This window comes from Balaenoptera borealis (assembly GCF_965194805.1).
Source record: "Balaenoptera borealis genome assembly, chromosome: 3".
Classification (NCBI taxonomy): domain Eukaryota; kingdom Metazoa; phylum Chordata; class Mammalia; order Artiodactyla; family Balaenopteridae; genus Balaenoptera; species Balaenoptera borealis.
In genome coordinates this window covers 17,330,576-17,346,769 of record NC_138866.1, presented here as the reverse complement: position 1 = coordinate 17,346,769, position 16,194 = coordinate 17,330,576, and the positions used below count along the sequence as shown (strand labels likewise).

The 16,194-nt window shown below is 35.6% G+C and overlaps 1 long non-coding RNA gene across 1 annotated transcript; it reads right to left on the bottom strand.

The window, feature by feature from the left end:
• Positions 1-1,162: 1,162 nt before the first annotated feature.
• On the bottom strand, positions 1,163-14,190 carry LOC309624957. Its single transcript, XR_014242265.1, has 2 exons — positions 1,883-14,190; positions 1,163-1,543 (listed from the first exon to the last, which is right to left on the bottom strand). It is a non-coding gene; the product is annotated as an uncharacterized lncRNA (long non-coding RNA).
• Positions 14,191-16,194: the final 2,004 nt, after the last annotated feature.

The window sequence follows — 16,194 nt, the reverse complement described above, 5'->3', positions numbered from 1 at the left end:
GTACAGCGATTTTGAATTCTCAGATACAAGAGAGTGCCTATTTTGTGACTATAACTTTAATCTCTGCATGATCCATGCAAAGGAAATAAAGAAGTGCTTTTTGGTTGCTTGTTTTTCCCCCCCCCCCCCCCGAAGTATTTATTTATTTATTTATGGCTGTGTTGGATCTTCGCCTCTGTGCGAGGGCCTCCTCCAGTTGTGGCAAGCGGGGGCCACTCCTCATCGCGGTGCGCGGGCCTCTCACCGTCGCGGCCTCCCCTGCTGCAGAGCATAGGCTCCAGACGCGCAGGCTCAGTAATTGTGGCTCACGGGCCCAGCCGCTCCGCGGCACATGGGATCCTCCCAGACCAGGGCGCGAACCCGTGTCCCCTGCATTGGCAGGCAGATTCTCAACCACTGCGCCACCAGGGAAGCCCTGTTTGCTTGTTTTTTAAGAAAGATTACAGCGTTAGATTTCAATCAGGTATGTAAATGAGGGGAAAAGTGGTGCAGAAAATTTAAAATAACAAATAAAATGTCATTTTTAATAGAATGGTAACAGATTTATCTTCTAATATATACCAATAGGTTGCTTAGCTTGTTTTTGTGTCACAGGAATTTTCTATGGGCAGCATAGAGCTGGAGAAGGTATGATTATGCTGTTTACTCTCTATGTGACTTGGGGCTTGCAACTTTACCTTTGAATCTATAAACTACACAAGTAGCATTCTCACATATATAGTGGGAAAATAAGTTAACTCATAATGGTGGTGTGACAATACAGAGATTTTGCTCAGGAGACATTAGAACCATTCTTTTATTTTCTTCCCTTCAAATTTTACCCCCACTGTACTCACCAGGAATATGATTGACCAGGACCCCAGCACACACTGGTTTTGAGGAAGGTGTGGAAGTTACTTGTAAAGACACATTTGCTGAAGAAAATATGCAAATACACTCAATATGGGCTATACAAGATCCAGTAAATAACATTAATAATTTCTCAGATTGATTCTCTAATAGCACCCAGTATATACATTTGTTGTAAAATCATGTGCAAAGAAAACAAATCTTGCATATCAAATCTAGAAAATTTTCAACACACTTACCTACTTAATATCTGCTTCCATTGACCAGACCTCACACCTTCTTAAAACCTTAAAACTCCTAACGCTTATATTTCTTTTTGGATTTACCTACTTATTCTAGTAAAATCATTTCTAAAAATATCTGTTAATCAAACTTGGTGGCAGTAAAAAATACAAATATCCCTGCTCCTTCATGACAATACGAGTAGCAAGAGAATGTCTTTAATGTTTTAAAGAAAATTTAAAACAAAAAACTTCTTAAGCTCTGCATCAATAAGCAGGAGTGCAAAAAATTAATTGCATATCCGGTCACTAACCCCTGTTGAGATTATTCAGCTTTGCATCCTAAGAATCTAATGATTATATTTTAACTCAAATTTATAACATGGGGGAGAATGAGAAATAAATTTAGATATTTCTAGAAAAAAATTTTTTCAAAGTATTTCCTTTGTAATATGGGAGTGTTCATCTTTTGTCTAAAATAAGATTCTCGGGCTTCCCTGGTGGTGCAGTGGTTGAGAATCTGCCTGCCAATGCAGGGGACACGGGTTCAAGCCCTGGTCTGGGAAGATCCCACATGCCACGGAGCAACTAGGCCCGTGAGCCACAACTACTGAGCCTGCGCGTCTGGAGCGTGTGCTCTGCAACAAGAGAGGCCACGATAGTGAGAGGCCCACGGGCCGCGATGAAGAGTGGCCCCCGCTTGCCACAACTAGAGAAAGCCCTCGCACAGAAATGAAGACCCAACACAGCCAAAATTAAATTAATTAATTAATTAATTTTAAAAAAATAGGGTCATTAAAAAAAAAAAGTACCTAAAATAAGGTTCTCTTTATTTTACATTTTAAATGTGTTAACTGAGTTTTAATGCAGTTATTTCCTTAATGGGTTGGTCAGTGTCTTTGCACAATAAAAATGGACATATTTCCTTTGAATAGTTCTGCCTGGAGTTTTGTTTTTGTGATTAGGTCCTGTGAAAAAGTCATTAGCAAATATTTTTTGTGCAGCCACAATGTTTGCTTCAACTTACTTTTGTGAATAAGTTATCTTTACCTCAAGCTCATTTCTGAATATCCTGTAAAGTCAGACAGCCATCTCCAGATCTTTAAAAACAAAATAAAATAAATCTTATTCATTGATTATGTATAATTAGGAAAACAGAAGTAGCTGAGAAAATTGAAAATTAAACACAAACTTTTCAAATAAGATATGTGACCTATTCATTGGACCACAACTTAAAAAAATATATATGAGTTTTACTTTTTATTGGGCACATTAAAATATTATAAGATTCTGAATCGTGGTGATTTATTCACTTATTCATCATTCATTTTTCTTTGTTAAAATATGATTACTTTTGGCCCAAGTGCAAAATGGAAGATATTTTAGTAAGATATGTATGCAAATGCAATTACAATCATTACATCTAGAGGCATTTGAACATTTATTTTCACTTGGTATTCAGATTTCTTTAAGTACTAAACATACCTGCTGTGGGCTCACAAGCTCATACCTGCAGTTCTCAAATTCCAAAACTAGGAAAACTAGAATTTTTTTCCATAAACTCCTTGATGGCAAAATCTGATCTCATGTGATCTCAGTCTGGTTGTAACATCTGAGGTCACTGCCACTTAGTGTGAACAGTCAGAAGTTTCATGGCAGAAATGTTAATGATTTGATGACGGGTCTGTTGGAAAGGTTTAAGGTGGATGCACTGTACTGCCTTCCCAAACTCTCCAAAATTCTGAATTCCTAAACAAATCTGGCCTCAAGGATTTTCAAGGAGAAACTGTGGACCCATGTCTCCTCTCTTCTTTCCTAGAGGAGCTTTGTAAATGTCACAAAGGTATTCAGCACAGTGTGATTTTGTTTATGTTTGTCTGTCTGTAGGTATGAAGATGACTTTCTCATGACCCATTTTGTGGGTAGAGAGACAGATGCATTTTGAAAGACTGAAATTATTTTTCCTACAAGAGAATTTACAGCGCTGTAATTAACTTAGAAGAGGTTTCCCACATGCTCACATGGTAGGTCAGGAGGTCTTCCAATAATGGTAATAATTTTGGTAGGACTGGTCTTTGTTGTTGGTGGTGATGGCTATTGGGTATTGTTATTAAGTGGGTTATTGGAATGATTAATTTGTGACAGGCAAAATAACTCATTGAACATAAGTGTCTTTATGGCTTGAAAACATAATTCATTCTGCCATGGTCATGCATGGGTAAGAGAAACTAGGATGCTACAAGGTTAGATGAGATTTTGGCTTTTAAGATTGAAAAGTTCTATATGTTAGAGGAAGAAGGTCTCCTGGGAGACAGTTTCATTATATCCCCAAAGTTAGCAACATTTCTCTGATAAACACAATTTTCATTTTCCTGGTTTGATTCCATTGGTCCTAGTCATATCCATTTGCACAACTCTAAATAATTCAATATTTTAGCTCCTAATAAAGGACTCCTTTCACTTCCATTTCCTGCTCCCACATTACCCAATAAAACCTTTGGTTTAAATTTGCTGTTCTTTGATATCTTTTAATTTTATCCTCTGAACCTTAATTTATGATTCATCTGCCTTTTAGTACTCCGAGTTTCCCTCACAGTTATGGTCAGAGCTACTTAATGAGAATAATAATACATCTTCACACGCAAAAGTAGAGTCAAATGCAGCAATTCATATCTTTATATCTTTTTTTCCTTACAGTTCTGGGGTATTACAGTTCTTTTCCTGCCAACAGTCAGCTGCTTTCCAATTTCCACTGAAACAAATAAAACCTAATAAAAATAATGACTTTATAATAATTAAAAGCCAAAAAATAGCTGAATTTTTTTCCCATTTAACAGTTGCAAACACCAGACTGATTTTCTCTTCTATAATTAGCTAACATTTGACATTTTGTTATTTTTGTTTGTTTTTCTCACCTGATTTTTTAAAAACCACTGTTTTCTTCATTTACATGTCCTAAAATATCTTATTTAGAAAATTTCAAACTCAATCTACCTGTACTGTTGCTATGTTTTTCTCTTACCTTATTTTCATTTATTTTAATGGTGTTAGGGGAAATTCACTGAAAACTTCCACCTCCACCCTCGATTTTTTTAAATATGTGGTGCTTAGTAAAATAACTTGCAAGATAAAAGAGTGAATGTCACATGAATTATAGTCATAACAAAACTTGCAAGTGTCACCTTTGCACTTGTAAAATTTGTCACAAAATGATAAAACACATCTGGGGATCAATAAATAAACAAATTTTTTTTTCTTGTAGAATAACACTTTAAGACTTCTTTTTCCCTGTACAAAATTTGCAATTTTTCCTTGCAAAATAATTTTAACTATTCTAGGTCTTTTGAATTTCTTTATATCACCTTGTTAGTTTATACACAACACACACACACAGGTGTGTTGGATTTTTACTGGGATCAAATTGATTAACGAAAGTTAACATCAGCTGAGCTTTTTTGCTAAGTTCTTTTCATTCACTAACTTTCAAAACATCTCTGTAATGTCAGTACTATGCTATTGTCATTTTACTAATGAGGAAACTAAGGCTTAGAGAGCTAAAAAAAAGACCACAAAAACCAAACCAAAACAAACAAAAAAAAGCACAGACCAGGCAGAGTCAGTTTGCATCAAATAATACAGATTAGATCAAATACTTAGTACAAAACTTGTTGAAAGCTAGTGTCTTCCCCAGGTCTTCTGTGAAATCTTTCATTTCAGAATATTGGACACAAAACTGAACAATGAACAGAGTAAACAATATAAACATAATTAAAGAATATTTGCCCTTGGATCTAAAGCACAGCTGAAGATTCTCAGTATCAGTTTAACACTTTCTACTCTTGTTTATAGATGATAATAACCCAATGCAATATATCATTTTAGATTTTCCCTTCAAGATAATATAACTACAGTACTTAAATTCATTTACTTCTAAGAGATCCTGTGACTGGGATTTTATTTTAATTAAAAAAAGAGGGTAGATGAAAATGATGTAGGACATCTATTTCTCTTTTTAAAAATTTCTCTCCTTTTCCCAATTTTCTACTTGACTGGTGATACCAGGCAAAAGTGAAAGTAATTTTTTTTAAAGTTTGTATTAACTAACCCTGATAACTTAATTTCAACCATAGCATCCTAACTGTACTAAAACTTACTCCATGAGTGATGATTTTTGTTGCAAATACAATGCTAACAGGTTCTCAACAAATGCAATATTTTCTCTGTTATCTTTTACTTTCCTTTCTGGACCACTTTCTTATTTTCTGCGTCCTTTATCTAATTATTTTGGTGTCCAATAGTGTCACACTGCCCTCTGGATGCCCAAATTCTGCTGTGACTCAATCCATGGCTACCCGTCACCACAATCTGTCAACATGCCGTCTGCAAAGCCAGCATTTGCTATTTTGTGGTCAATTTAAAAATCTTATTCTCTAGTTGTTAATTCTCCCAACCTCTTTTGACTTAATTCTTTGATCAAACTAAAGTAATGTTAAGAAAGTTAAGATAGTTGGAGGGCCTGCCTTTAAATATATTAAATTTCTCAATGGAGAGAAATTTATCAAACAGGTACAACATAAACAGACACATACTTGACATAGATCCTCTTCCTTTTATTATTTCACATAACCTCTTTATATACTTTTGAATGTGTTGATGTGGGGTTTTCTTTCATCATTGATTCTGAAATACTTCCTCCAAGTTTCTTGAGACAAGAATTTATATCTTCTGATTCTTTATCTTCACTCTTACTCCTCAGCATTTAATCCTGTGCAAAACTCAATCATTCACATGATAGGAAGTACACCTTTTCAGTTGGGTCTTGGATTAGGTGAAAATTATAATGGTTATGACTTATTATTCTGTATAGTTTTCTTTTCTATTCTTTTTCTCTCTCTCTCTTTTTTTTTTTTTTTTTTTTTGTCTTTACTTATTTGTACATTGGTCTAGGCACTTAGTTCTGTTAACTTCATCCTTGGAGAAGTGGGGGCAAAGGTTATCCTCAGAGAGATACCGAAGGTGAACACATGTTGTACCAGAGAAGAAATAATGAGAAATGAATCAGAAATCAGAAATCTTCCTGTTCAGAGCAGGATTGATCTTAGTTGACAAAGATAAAGAAGTTCTCTATGGAAATCACAATCATTCTCTGTAAGGTACATAAGGGGAGGGATGCTTATCTTTTGTCATTGATGCATTGTCACCACTTACAATAGTATCTGAGACCCAACAGGAACTCAATAAATACAACTTGATTGATTGAATTCATTTCCTATCTATTGGATTGTGATCACGCTGCCCAGCAGGGGATAGAGATGTTTTCAAACACGTGTCATAGGGAAATCAGGGCCATGAGTCTGGGAGGAAAAAAAATTCAGAAGAAAACTGGGTAAATTAAGTACAGTCCATTATCAGTCTTTGGGATTATTCGAGAAACAGCATCCTCAGAAAGCAGCAAGCACCTACTCAGGGCAGAGTCAGGTCTGTAGAGTGAGGTGGTAAGGAGAAGTATTTTATCAGAAGCAGGAGATCATGTAATTTCTAGCTCAAATGATCTTCTAATTACTGCCTCAGGCTTCATACTGAGCCAGTCATATGTGTAGAACATTCTAACATAATACCTCAAAGTCCCTGAGAATTATCATAATTATTAATAATATTATAAAAGTAATTATTATTGTAATAATTATCATTGTTCTTCACTTTATATATGACTGTCTTAATCACTTTACATAATTTTCACCAAACCCTTTGTGAATTGTTATCCTAGTTTTATAGAAAAGGAATTTAAGCATGAATAACTTGCTTGAGGTCACATAGCTGGTAAATGGCAGAGCCATGACCTAAAGCCCAGACTTTCTGATCATAACACTCATGCTCTTCAGCACTAAGGAATTCTGTGCCATAAAAATAAAATCTCTGATAACTTACATTTCTCCTCAGGTTTTCTCAGGTCACCATAGTTTGACTTCACCTTGAATTATAAAGTTTTCCCATAGGTTGAAAATTAAGCTTTCTCCATCTTTCAGGCTCCATCCTTCTTACAAAAGAACAGCTTTCTTAAGTTTTGGATCAAACTAATCCTGGGCAGATGCTTTTGAAAAGTATTAGAAGTGTTGGAACTGATCAATCATCCCTAGAAGTTTTAGACTCTGGGAGACAAAGGCATCTCAAACCATACAACCTAGGTCTCTGTAGTTAATGGAGTGGTGGGTGTATCATGATATGGGGAAAAAATATCAGAACCACATAGTGATTTCTGAGAAGGGAAATTACTCAGTCTGAGAAAGAAAGCAGAAGCTTTTAAATGTTCTGTACTCTAGCCAGGGTCCCTATATTGCCTTCATTATTTGTAAATTACTGTTTTCTCAGTACTTCTTTTATACTTTTATAAATCATCACTCTTCTAATCATCTTTGAATTATGTTATCATATATGTATATATTCTTACTGCTCAAAATTCCTTCTGTTTTGTTTTAAAGAGACTTAATAGTATTTCAAATTACTCCCTTTATCCCCAAGACATCTGTTTAACACTGAGAATCCTGGGTTTGCCTGAAGAAAGAAAAAGTAGCTGCTAAGTGCTTTTATGCATTCAGGTGGCAGCTCTGATGGGCCCTGGACTGTTGTACTGCTTTCTCTTTAAGGAAAAAAAAAAATACTACAGCCCTTGTAACTTTCTAATATCACTGATGCCTAAAAAGTGTTAATCTGCAATAGTCAAGTAAGCATTATTTCTAGAACATTGAACAATCCTGTTGGTAGTTTGACAATCTGTCTGTTGAAAAGGGAGACAGTCTTTTGAGAAAACTATTTGTAGTCACTGGGTACCATTGATTTGCCAGTGCCTGGAAAAAGGGAAATGGTTGTGAATGACTCAGATTTCATATAAATATGTTGACAAATATGCTTGACAATATTGAAATATATTATTTCTCCATACTTGAAAGAAAATTATCTGCCAACCTAAGGAAGGGGATAAATGACATACACAGCACAAAACAGTTCCTTCTTTAAATCGTTCTTTAGTTTGATTCAAAGCTACCATTTCTACTTCTCTGCAAGGTGACTTCCCCATGCATGTTCATAACAGCTTTTTGCCTCTCAGACACGCCCAAATGGCTCTGAAAATTGCTGTGAAAAAGATATTTGCCCATCTCGCCTGAGAACCAGAATGACTCAGAAGCTGAGCACATATGGGAACAGCTGAGTCTGGATTCTCTGAGCAGTTTCCCATTTCTGATAAGTTATTCTCTTTGTAAATGTATGTGATTCTCTCCCAGATAACAATCTGTGCAGGAAGGAAAAGAAGAAAGGGACAGTTTGGATCACTGAGACCATCTACAAGCAGGATTTGATACACCCAGGCCTTGGAAAGGGGTTGAAAATGCATTAATTTGTGGCAAATGCATATTATTGTCTTTCTATGTCAAGTTGTTCACATCTTTTGAAAACATAGTGGACGGTATGTATTCAAAGTATTTATCATGGCACTTAACTCACTTTGAAAGAAAACTCCAATACCCGTGGGGAGAGCTTCCATTACCAAGATATCCAACATTTATCTTGCCCTAAGTGCAACCTCTAAAGATAAAGTCCTATTTAAATAATCAATTCTTCTAATTGCCCCACCCAGCAATGACTGGAAATGACTCCAAAGAAAAGAGGAGTAGGATAAGCAACTTTAAAAGAAATCCCTTCTTATCTTAAATTTGAAAAAATTTTTTTTCACTCTCATCATTCGTGTTTGCCAGTGTATACTGTAAGCAAACCTATGCTTCATCATATACCACTGGATGAATTTGTGGATTATATCAAGGCCTCTGTGTGGGGTTGGAATTTATTTAGAAGAAAAGGCAAATTAAAGAACATTGAATTATAAAAAACAATTTATAACATACCTTGATATCTGTGATTATTTTATTAAACAAGTCAAGTTTGCATTGAGAGGAGAGGAGTTCTGTGTTTTCCTTGTTGGACATAGGTCAAGAGACTGAATATTGACTCATGGTGTTCGAAAGTTTCCAATGAAAAACGAGTTTGGGGAATTAACTGGTTATCCTGACATTGTAAAAAGCCCAACAAATCTGCATTCACACTGAAATGAGCAACGTTGTGGGCCTGGAAGAGCTCCATTTTATGACGAGATGTGAATTACCTTCGTTTATTATTCTTTATTGATCAGGAAACTTGGCAGTAATGGCATTCTGCTTCATTATGGTGCCATGTAGAGAAAACCACAGCCAGAGTAACAAAAATCAGAGGAATAATTCATGATTATAATAATTCCAATCTTTTCACGACACTTTGCACTCTATGCTTTCAATTGATCCTTACACAAACCGTGTGGTTTTGGTGAGAAACAGTAAAGACCTATTGATGGTCTTTTAGTGCTTCACAAAGAGTCTGTTTCTCCTTAGTTACATGGATATATGTGATTTCCATGTTGAGCTAGTGTCATTCTAGAGAGTGTTTGAATCATACACAGCAAACACTGGTCAATCTACATCTGTTTCCTTGGATTCTATTTCATCATATTATACTGGCATGGCTTGTACTTTTCTGAACTGTGGGGTCTAGGTACAGCTTTCAGTCTACAGGTTGGTATTATAGGTGCTAAGGCAAAATCCCGCTCCCTTCAAAATACTGGTCACCTTTCAAATAGAGCTAATGGTTCCCCTGTCCCTCCTCAGCGGAACATGCTAATTCCCACTTCCTCTGCCTTTGTTCTACTCAGGACTTCAGTGGTCCAGGTCTTCAGTCTTAGTCCATTCAGGCTGCTATAATAAAATACTATAGTCTCGGTGGCTTGTAAGCAAAGACATTTATTTCTGTTCTGAGGTTGCAAAGCGCCAGTAGATTTGGTGTCTGATTAGGCTTTCCTGGTTCATAAATGGCTGCCTTTCAGTTGTGTCCTCAAATGGCAGAAGGGCAAGGGAGCTCTTGGGGGTCTTTATAAGGGCACTGTTTCCATTCATTTGGGCTCAGCTCTCATCATCTACTCACCTATTAAAGACCCACCTCCAAGTATCATCACATAAGTTTCAACATATCAGTTGGGGAGGGCACAAACATTGTCTATAGCAAATGGATGGATGATGCCCACCCACCTTGGGGAGGAAAATATGATTTATTTAGTTTATCAATTCAAATATTAATCTAATCTATAAACACCCTCACAGACACACCCAGTATATGTTTAACCAAATATTTGTGCACCCCATGACTCAGTCAAGTTGACACACAAAATTAAAAATGACGGGGGTGGGGGTGGATAGCTATGGTCATTGTTAAGTCCTCTTAAAATGGTTGGTTTAAATTAGTTTTTTTCTGGATCTTGTCTCCATTGAAGATCCATGCACATTGCTATGGAAAGTGATTTGTCTCAGGTCAGTTAAATTCACCACACATTTCTTCTGCCCCTGCACTTACAAGATATGATGCTAAACTGTATGAGAAAACCAAGGCACAAGCGTTAAAAGTTTATAATCTGATATTGGGAGATAAATGTTCCCTAATTGCAGTGAAAGGCAAAATATAATGTGACGTAAGATAGGTGTAAACTACTTCCAAAGAAGACAAAAGAAGGAAGAAATTACTTCTCTTGAATCAAGGAATACATTAAGGTAGGGTCTGAATTGCCTGGACGAAGGATGAAAACCAGGTCTAAAAATGATTGATTTTATAGTATAATAACTAATCCACTTTGAAATAAATTTGTGTCTGAAGCCCAAAAAATTCCCTGGATGAGTAAATGTGAATTGTGGCAAAAGGCAGAAAGGAACCATTAATCCTCTCATGGGATTTGTACTGAGACATTTTTGGAGACTAAACTGTTTTGATGGAACACTCAAGGACTTCCCTGAACAAGTGATCCATAGTTAGGGTATTTCTCATCCTCCCACTCAGCTCCAACCGTAAAGATATGGTCATTCAGAAAGTGTGGTGCTCACAGAATGCCATTGACCAAGGAAGGAATGGAAATCCGAGAGGAGTCTTGAAATGTAAGTATCAACCTTTTCTCTACAGAAAATGTCCTGTGTACTGTATGGAATTAATGTTATTCTCTGAAGTACTGAACATGGAATAATAATACAATTAGACTTCACATATATCTGTGATAAGTATTAAAATATTTATCTAGGAAACATAATTTTAAAATTAGCTTTCATATTAAGTGGAAAATCATTGCACATTCTTTCTATGTTTTGGGTTGTAATACAATAAAACTGTACCAATCAATACTCTGTAGTAATTAATATTTAATTTTTATGGATTTGCCTTATAATTTTGATCCTTTATGTGTGATGGCTATAGTATATATGTATAGGATAGCAGGAGGGGATAGAAAAAATGGGTTTTTATCAGGGTAATAGAGAAGGATAAGGAATACACAAGATTTAGATGTTCTTACCACAAATAAAGTCTAAAAGGCAAAGCAAAATACTTAACAATGGTGTATTTAATAGCTATTATGTATTAGGTTTTGTGCTAGGCACCTCAACATTGGGAGACACAATATTATTTACCACATTTTGTAGGGAAGAATCTGATGTTGGGAGAAGCATTTACACAGACAATAAGTGATGGAGCTGAGATTCAAATGCAAGTTCAATTTTACTTCGTAGGTTCCAACGTTCAATGTATTATTTTCATTATATACATCAAACTCACTGAGTAAAAACAAATCCAGCCTTATATATTTTATCATCCAGCCACCCCATTCATATACTTTTTCTGTCCTTGCCTTTGCCTGGACTGATTTTTTTGTCTGTTATTGCAATGGTTTCCAGATTGACTTTTCTTACTCTTGTTTTGCATCTGTGCCAGTTGTCAGTTTATTGCCCTTTCACTCCAAATCCATCCTTGTTTGGCCAGCTTTGTGATGAGATACCTGGACCCTATAAACATCTCTCCTTTATCTACAGTCACAATGTTAGGCTTTGCCAATAGTAGGTGCTAGAGGGACACTGCAAAGCTATCGCAGAGGAAAGGACTTGTCTTACTCATTCTGGTGCCTTTTTATTTATTTATTTTTAATCACAGCAACTAGAACAATGCTTGGCACACAATGAACACCCAAAATGGATGTAGGTCATAGAGGGATTAGAGTTGTTCCACTGGGCCTGAAGGGGACAAGCATGTATGTTTCGGAGCCATAGGGAAATAAAAGTTGCCTTAATATAAATAATAATTTTATTACAATAGAAACATCTCAACAAGAAATGAGATACTTGTGCATGTAGGTAATTCGCTCCAGAAAACTGCTACTCAGCAATAGCTAGTAATTCCAGAAAACAAATCAGAGTAAGTCAGATGGCTATTACATGAATGAATGTTGCAGAGTAATTCAAAATCCAGATTTTGGTATTGGTAGTTGTTCAGATCCTCTGAACTTACATTTTATTCTTATTTCATAGGAAAACAATCCTTTGGAACAATATTTACTGCCTGTCTTCTTAAATACCCAATTTTCTCATGTACTTGTCATCACTATTGTGCACTTTTTATGTTTTTACTTCTAATTACGCCCTTGAGGCTATATCACTTATGTAATATCTGTAGTGCATCAGGATGCAAGTTCCTACGTCTAATTTTCAGTCTTAATCGCCAGAAAAATGCATGGCTGCTTGATAGAGAACACTAGATTTTAATATGAACATCCTAATGTCAACATTTCAGTTTTACCTCATTGCCTGGTTTCCCTAACAAATACTACACATTCTCTGATGTTTAGTAGACAATAAATCAGTGGTGTGGCTTAGTTTATAGTTATATTGGAAAGGATATATTCTCTCTGAAGTTTCAGGAGTTGAGCTAAATACTCAATTTTATATAGTTGACCCCCCCAAATCCAAACCAGTCTTAAAATAAATGTGATATGAAACAAACCAACAGCAATATAAACAAAACAATTCTGGGAAAAAATAATATAGTGGGTTAAAATCACTGATAGATAAAGTGAGACCACACTCTCCAGGCCATATATATAGCTTTTCTCTCCTCTGCTCCAGAGCAGACATTCCTTCAGCATAAATCTATCTGCTCTGGTTAAAGGGAGGATTTAGTCTCCAGAGCCCAGAGGAAATCCTGTTGAATTTTAGAATCTGAAGGGTTCTGTAAATTCCAAACAGTAATTTACGCACCACAATTGGCCAATGGTCCATCCGGTGGAGCATTCTGCTTCCTACCGCGTCTAATGATGGATGGTTTAGGAGAATGCCATAAACTCACCGTGACGCACCTAATTGAGAAATATTGCATTGCCAAAGAAATTTCTTCTTAACTCTGGTAGCTGGTTAGTTTATTTCATGGTACCAGAGTCCTGATAACTATTCATCTCTATACTACAGTTACAGAGAAACTCTTATTTTCCCTAAGAACACACTATTAGATTTCTCATAAGCATCTAATCTTTAGTTGAATCTCATTAACCTCTTCTGATTAATAACTCACTGTAGAGTGAACAAGTAATCACATTCCACCTTTTAACTTTGCTTAAAAACTTCCAGTCAAATGTACATAAAACAGCTGTATCGCTCTACATTATGGGTTTCTTAATATAATACTTCTAAAAAAATAGAACCCATTGGAAGCCAACATTAAAAATGTACTCTGTAATTAGGCATAGACTGTATTATCTGGTTATTAAGATACAAGGAGAGAAAGTTCAATGCATGACTTGTGAATGTTTCAAGTGCCCTCTGTGTTATTTGATTAAGCCTTTCAGGAACCCCATATTTCTCTACTAGGAGAAAATTGCCACTGAGCTAGACTACATTAATATGAAATATGTTTAACAATGTCCTTGCTTGGAAACTACTAACAATGTGTTAACAGTTTTCCAGGACACTGTGGACAGCGTATTTTATTTTTTTTGACAACAGGGCTGCAAACCACTTTATGCAACTCTGTATAACGTTGTTAAGCTGTTGGTAGAAAAACTGTAAGTAAACAATCTATGTCATCAAAAGACTCAGCACATTGTCATCACCTTTTAGAATGTGAGCAGTGTGGGCAAGGTCAAAATCTTGCATTAGGACTTTGTGCTTCTGTGGGTTAACTGCTACTCAGGCTTGGAGAACAGGCATTTATATTTGCTGGCAGAAGAATTAAGGGGAATGACATGTTGACGGTCAAATATTTTGTTTATTAATATGAGCAATATGACTAAAGTTGAGGTTTACTAAGGCATCATAGGATAGACATCAAGACCACAGGACTTCCAAAAGGATGCCCTGGATTTGAATACTTGGTCCAAGCAGTCATTGCCATATGGCATTGGACAATTCATTTATCTTCTAATCTGTTTCTCAGGGGTACTATTTAAGGATTAGAACTTCTAACAGCACTTTCTAAATTATTTTTCCTAATGCTAGTACTATGGCTATATTTTATAATTTATAAATCATATGATTAACATGAATCAGTAAATTGTATGAACAGAACTTATTCTACAATTAAACTAGGTAATTCTGAGAACCAGTACAAACTGTGAGTTGTTTGGAAAAAAAAAAAAGCAACAACAACAGAAAGAAAACCTTGATAATAATACTTTTCACTTAGAAAAAATTTTATTGTTTCCCTCATTTGAGTCTGAAACATCTTATGAGGTGTGAGAGAATAATTGTTATAAAAATTTGATTAAAAGAGTATTTTTCCCTTCTAAGAATCAAGATCCTTTAGGGAAATGACTTGAATATTCTTTTGTATTTTTACAAGGGAGTGCTAGACTGACAAAACTCTTCCCACCAAGTCCCTTTCCCTGTGAGTGGACATAACACTTCTACTTGAATGGCTTTGGAGCTATATGGTTCTATAAATGTCATCATCAAATTGTCTTTAAGTGAGTAAGTTTCTTTAAGCCCAGAATGTGTATCTATAAATACCCTTGTAGGGTTAAAACGGTTGACTAGAAATTGTTTCTTTACTCAAATGTTTAGTTGCAAGGCAAATTTGCTAACTAGCCACTGTCCTAAGTACTTGAGGAGAAACATGGAAATTCAAAAACATGAAAAGTGACAGAGTTAACAAAAATTTAAAATAAACCCAGCATGCACTGGAGTAAGTAACATGAGGACTGTAGGATGCTTGCTTCCATCCAGGTAAACAGAATCTCCAGGATCAAGAATAGAATATGGCAAATAACAATGCTTCATGATTATTTCCATGAACACACACACACACTCACACACACACACACACACACACACACCCCACATACATACCACATCGATATCTATTATATTTGTAAAGGATAACTTCTTGATTGCTGTAGTTACTGATCTTTTAAATACTTATTTTGATGAGAAGATTTTATGCTTAATCATTGGAAATTAGAAATAGAGAAATTTTGAAAAAGATATCACCCACAATTCAGTCAACAGTTTTTTGATGGATTATTTAGGGGGGTTTCTACATATAATTTTATGTCATTCGCAAATAGAGACAGTTTTACTTCTTCCTTTCCAATTTGGATGCCTTTTATTTCTTGTTTTTTTTTTTTCTTAATTGCTCCATCCAGGACTTCTAATCAGCTCAGTGCTTTGTGACCACCTGGAGGGGTGGGATAGGGAGGGTGGGAGGGAGACGCAAGAGGGAGGAGATATGGGGATATATGTATAAGTATAGCTGATTCACTTTGTTATAAAGCAGAAACTAACACACCATTGTAAAGCAATTATACTCCAATAAAGATGTTTTAAAAAAAAATACTATGTTGAATAAAAGTGGTGAGAGTGGTCATCCTTGTCTTTTTCCTGATCTTAGAGGAATAGCTTTCAACTTTTCACCCTTGAGTAGGATATTAGCTATGGGCTTATCATATATGTCCTTAATTATGTTGAGATATGTTCCCTCTATATCTGCTTTCTTGAGAGTTTTTTTTTTTACTAAATGGATGTTGAATTTTTTCAAATGCTTTTTTTCTGCATCTATTGAATCATATGATCATATGGTTTTTACCCTATATTTTGTAGGTGTGGTGTATCACATTGACTGATTTATGGATATTGAACCATACTAGCATCCCTGGAATAAATTCTACCAGATCATGGTTTATGATCCTTTTAATGTTTTGTTGAATTTGGTTTGCTAATATTTTGTTAAAGATTTTTGCATCTGTGTT